The sequence below is a fragment of the Lepisosteus oculatus genome, chromosome 10, assembly GCF_040954835.1.
Source record: "Lepisosteus oculatus isolate fLepOcu1 chromosome 10, fLepOcu1.hap2, whole genome shotgun sequence".
Classification (NCBI taxonomy): domain Eukaryota; kingdom Metazoa; phylum Chordata; class Actinopteri; order Semionotiformes; family Lepisosteidae; genus Lepisosteus; species Lepisosteus oculatus.
In genome coordinates, this window is record NC_090705.1 from 13,506,410 (window position 1) to 13,512,409 (window position 6,000).

A 6,000-nucleotide genomic window follows, 5' to 3' on the forward strand; every position below is an offset into this window, starting at 1 on the left:
GAAATACTATAGAATATACTATACAAATGTGACCAGTTTTTTAAAAGAAATTATAGTAAAAAATAAAACAATAGATCTACCTACAGCACTGGATATGCAAAACGTAAAAGTAAAAACTTAAGACGTTCTACTCTTTTTATTTTTTAAGGTACAAGTAATGACTTACCAAAACTAGTATGTGTTCATCTTAAATCAATAATTGAGACTTAAACTTTTTGAACAATATATTACAGATGTTTTTTTTTGCTTAAACTAATTTACATTTGAAATACTTCATAGAACTGTACATTTTACTGAAGTGCATCGCTTAAGGATAGAACAGTGTTTACCTGGGACTTGAATCTACATTTTTTCTATTTCAAATAAAGAACTGTAGCCACTCCTAACCTGGAACATGATGACACAAATCCTGTTAAAATCTACAGAAACAGTGATCTGTTTTTCATCACCTATTCATAATACACAGAATGATTGAAGAAAACATTATTCCTAATTGATTTTAACACAACTGAATATCCCATTCATTATGAGTCTTTAATGGTGATAATAATCCTTTGGAACTAGAAAGTGGCTGCAAACCAGAAGGAGCACATGATTGGTCTTTTGGCTAAGTGGATTTGTTCTTGGAAATGTCTGAAGGACTGTTGATCAAATTCTATCCAAGGATGAACCGAACATACCATACCCACCTAAAGAGCACAGCATGAAGTTTGATTTCTTAAATCTATATAATTGAGCAACAAATAAATGCAGCTATGCTGATGTATTTTCCTGTCAAGAAATACAAGTTCATTATAATATTCTGAAATACAGTTTTCCAATGAATTATGCCCAGATTCACTATTGATATGTATATCCATAAATATTTCAATATTTTTACAGACTTTACAATAGGAAAGGGAGAAAAAATAATACAAATAAGGTTCAGATATGATTGATTAATTTGAAATAAACCTTTTATTTAGTCACTGCTATAATTTTTCACAAGAAACAAAACTGCACCTGGTAGTATTGAAAGATTGATTTAAAATGTACCAGTGTCTTTACGTTTGGGTCCATAGAGCACAACATAATAGAGAGATTTGTTGTGTTGCCAATTACTGGGTTGTCAGTGTCTTAGTGATCTACAGAATAACAGATGTGAAAGAGATATGGGCAATAAGCTTAGGAAAGCTGATACTAGCACATGAGGATTTGTAGATTTTGATTTACAATTTTTTATCTTTGGACATTTAAGAGCAGATAACATGCTTCATTTCATTTTTTTTTTCTTTGGGAAGAATGAAACCAGCCACTGATGCCTATTATTTTTGAATACTCTATTTTGCAAAACCTATTTACAAAAATGTCTAGTAGACAAGTATATTGTTTTTATATTAATACCCGAATATTCTTACTGGGCTTGCTTCTTGTTATAAAAGATACCAGCATCAGGTCTCACAAATCCATAACAGATTTTATGGATCTGTACTAGAACTAGCTTTTTCTAATTTTAATTTATATACTGTACTGTATATAAATTGATGTAGTTAGTTAACTAGTCAGGTTTGCAAATTATATGAAAAAGGAGTAAGAAGTGTTTATGTTGACATTTTTTTTCCTGTGAATTTGGGAAAGCAATAAACAGAAGACAAAATGATAGGATAGTCAAACAATAGAATTTAAATCCAGACATTTTGTGTTAAAATTCTATAATATACACTACTAGAAAGACAATTTAAAATATTGTGTAAAATATTGGTCACCACATTCTAGAAGTACATATTGTTGTTCTAAAATCAGCCCAGAGAAAATAACCAGATTAATTCTGGTGTGTACACTGACAGACTGGTGGAACTGACTTTTGTTAGTCTTGTACAGAGAAAACTCTGAGGGAATATGATACAAGTTTCCACAATCCTCAAAGGATTGACAAAGTCAAGCCTGTGGCCATCTTCAGAATAAAGCAGTGAAACACAGGCCAGAGGACACAAATGGAACTATATGCAACTGCATTTAAAACTGAGAACAGGAGGCATTTATGTTAGAATATGGATCAAGCTACTAAGCTATGTTGTTGAAATTGTAATCTAGGTTTCTTTTAATAATCCTTGAATCAATGAACTACCAAATGAGCTGGACTCCTGGACTAACTCACAGTTATAACCATTCATACTGTAAGTTTTATGTGGTGTTAATAAATGACACTAGCTGATTTGTTACTTAGACTTCTGGTTATTTGCTTTTCTACTCAGTCTTTGATTTAAAAAAATACTCCGGTTCAAACTTCCAAAAGCTTCAGCATACAGTATTTCATGTAGATGGGAATATTTCAGATATTTTCACAGAGTGTGTTGTTTTTTTCCTTTTGCTTAAGTCCAATTACATTTACATTTCAGCTAAGACAATCAATGAAAGACATTGCAAAACCTGGAAATCAGTACAGGTGTGACTTCAGTTGCAAATTTTAAGAACTGATATACAGTACATTTAAAAATCTGCCTCAAATATAAAAGTACAATGAGTCAACCTGTGATTTATAACTTGGCTGGTAGAAAAAAAAAAAAGCTACATTGTTCCCTAGAATCAGTATTGGGAACGACTGCTCAGACTATACAGTACATCAGAGTCTGACCACTTCATGCTTTTCTTGCATAATGTTTTCATTTACAGTATAAAGGTTCACAATTCGTTTAACCCTTTCACCATTCTTCCTCTAGGGTCCACTACTGTTGTTTTGATAATTATGAGCTGTGTATCAGGTTGTGAAAGACTTCTCTTGTCTGTTTCGCAAAGCAAAATTGTTTTAAAATATTTATTGAATGCATCGTCATGATAAAATGTGTCTCAACTCACTGAGTGCCAACCCCCTGGCAGTAGGATGAGGAGGCTGCATGGGTCCCCCCCCCCATGCAGAGTGAGAGGTTAATGAATAGGGCAGCTGCCAATGTGGAGATTGGGAGGAGCAAAAGGGATGCAAATGAGAAAAGTCTTACTGGTTCTATTTACAGTTTTTCTAAGTTTAAGAAATGGCATCATACGGTAAATGATTACAAGTCAAAGCGCCTGAGTTTACATTCTTCTTGGCGTCATTCCTCCAAGATTTTGTTGTAAATTCTATTTCAAATGATTGTGGTGAGAGATGATGTCAAAATAAAATTAGTAATGATAGGAATGATACTATACGTCTTTATATTTCAAGATGACAAGTCAGATTTTTTTGGTTGTTTTCATCATTTGGTTTGGACAACCTTATTTGTAAAATAGCCATTTTTGTACTGTTGGGTGCACTCCATCATGCAGGATATTCACTAGTCCTGTAAGCTTTCTTGTTATTCTTTCTTGTAAAATGTAATTATGGATATACAATCAATAGTTTTATCCCATTTCTAATATCAGTGGTATCTCACTACATAGCTTTTCTCTATCCTCTTTCAAGACTGTGTTTGAAGAAATAAGCAAAAAGTTACTTGGTTACTCTAGTCTCACATTTTTTATCTTTCTTAGTCTAACTTTTGAATGCCATCTGTAGCTTTATGACTGAGAGGAGAATTGAACCTGTTACAAGGGATAACATTTTCATGGATAGAATTAAGATAAAATGCCAGCAAATATGCTGTTACATATTATAAACTTAAAATAAAAATTTGCATAAATCAATAGTTTATTGAATGTTTTCTGTTCTTTATGGGAGTCCAAGTAAGATTTAAAATATAATTCAGTCTGCAATTGTTTTCCCTTCATCATCTTGGCTGAACTCTGCTGCTGATTTCATGGATCTATATTACTTCATTCTTGACAAGAATCAAGCAATCTTAACAACAGCTGTCACATATTTTATTATTGTGGTCAGGCTAGTACAGTGTATCTTTAAAAATAAGTTTAGAAAACTATTTTTTCTCCTTTAGGCAACAACCTTAAATATTTGTCTTTCTATAAATTAGAACATTAATGCGAGAACAAATTAAACAGGAAAGTCACTGCATGGCTTGTTTTTGAAAGATGAAAAGCAAATGTTTAAGAAAATATACGCCTCAACATGTAAAGAATTTCCTTCATAGATGCAAGCAAGCTGTGAAGATGAAAACTTTCTTGTTCCAGCATTACAGGCACACCATCATAGGGTTTAGATATTTGGACAGGCCACAGTTTGCTTTATAACTTTTATAACCTCTTAATATATATAGTTTTCATTGCTTCTATAAACCCATGCCATTGCCATAAACTTTTTTGGGTTTGTTTTTGCCTAAGTGGCATTGCTTCATTGAAAAGTCAAGTTAAAGATCAAAGCTGATGAAAGGGTGTTGCTAGAAACAAACTGCAAATAACATTAAATAATACCACAGCAAAGCAGGAACGCAGAATTTCTAAGCCAGAAATGGGGTGGCTTCCAGTATTAAATGGAAACACATGCTGCATCCCAGGAACTGTAAAAATTTCCTTGAGTTCATGTTGAAATTAAACAAGTACAACTGGCGAAATTCCCTGAAAAAGATGCAAACGTCTTAATGAAACTGAGGTGAACCTCAGGTCCCGAAACAGCAAGCTGAACATTTTTCGCCCCCCTTTTCTCTCTGCCTCTACTAAAGGGGTTAGAGATATGAATTGTTATATCTTCCTAGTTTCAGGAAATGAACATTTTTATAGGTATTTTGTTTGATAGGCTCCTTCATTTTCATTTCAATGTATCCACTTTTGTTTTCTGTCTTTTTCCATCATTAAATGTGCCTGAAGGCACTGGAAATAACCATGAGTGGATGCCTCAAAGCTAATCTTCAAATGGGTCCATGCACTTCTCTCCTGGGATAAAGTCTTTCAGCAGCATCTACATTAATATAGTTTAGAATCAAGGTTCTTGCTTGGGTATTTTTTCAATCATATTCAGGGAACAGGCTATCTTCCCATTTTATTTTGAAAAAAAGTCTTTCAATATTTCTCTCTGTGCTGTGTTAGAGGTTATAATGAGTTTCCTGAAAGAACTACATTGCTGTCACTGTATACCTGATAGCAGAGTTTTGATTCTTATGTATGCAGACAGCACATCTCCCTCATTCTATTGTGATTTCCACTTTCTTCCTTTATTATGAAGCTGAGGATGGCTGTTTACTGGGAGACAATATCATGTTAGAGATTATATAGTGAATGGAATGATGTGACTAGAGACTCCGTTTCCAGATCACCTGGCACTCGTGAGGTATCCGCATGAACACATAAACACACATACGTAAACATTTAACTATCCAAACAAAGGCAATAACGCTAGTTTCCAACGTAAACAAACCAGTTTGGAATTCCGTTGATAGCTTTGCTTTCTCTGTGGGTGCACACACAGAGTAAAGTAAGGTTGTTCCCATATTATCAAAATTAAACATTAACTCAAACCAAACACCTGTTTTCCTTTGCTTTGCTCTAGAAGTGAAATGAACCAAATTGGTGATCAACTCACGTTTCAAATAAATAAGCTGCTCGAATTTCTCACCGGCAAAATAGTTTCTCCCGCAAACTTGTAGGACCCAAACATTGATATGGCAACGGGGGCTGGCTTAGTAGTGCCTGTTTCAGGATTGCGCATGCGTAGATTAATTTGTACGAAGTTACCATTAAAAGGGGGTCGTATTTTCTTAAACAACAGTTATATACATAAAAGGAGTTTGATATTTTATTTTTGGTAGTAATGTGTTCATTGTTTAATTGTGTTCTTAATTGGGAATTGTGTGTATCAGAATTCTTATTATTATTTTGTAAAATTATTTTATTTGCTTTATAGTGGAATATTCTAGGGGGAGGAGTTTAACCTAGAAGAGGAGCTCTTCAAGATAGGAGAGGGGTAGATAGGAGAAAGTGGATTGTGGGGGGGGTAAAATAGGAGCTGCCTACAACAATCTATTTTTATAGTAATTAATGTATAATTGTACTACAGCTTTGTGTTGTTTTTTTTTCCTGGTTAGTTTGTATTTTTCACTTTGTTTTTTTGGGGTGTGGACTTTGGGAACACAGTTCCTCATAATAAACACCATTGCA

The 6,000-nt window shown here is 33.7% G+C and overlaps 1 long non-coding RNA gene across 1 annotated transcript in view; it reads right to left on the reverse strand.

The window, feature by feature from the left end:
- Window positions 1–5,513, reverse strand: part of LOC107078631 (uncharacterized) — a 45,042-nt gene extending 39,529 nt beyond the window's left edge. Inside the window, exon 1 of the long non-coding RNA XR_001479585.2 lies at window positions 5,426–5,513. This is a non-coding gene — a long non-coding RNA (uncharacterized lncRNA). The remainder of the gene's footprint in view (window positions 1–5,425) is intronic.
- Window positions 5,514–6,000: the final 487 nt, after the last annotated feature.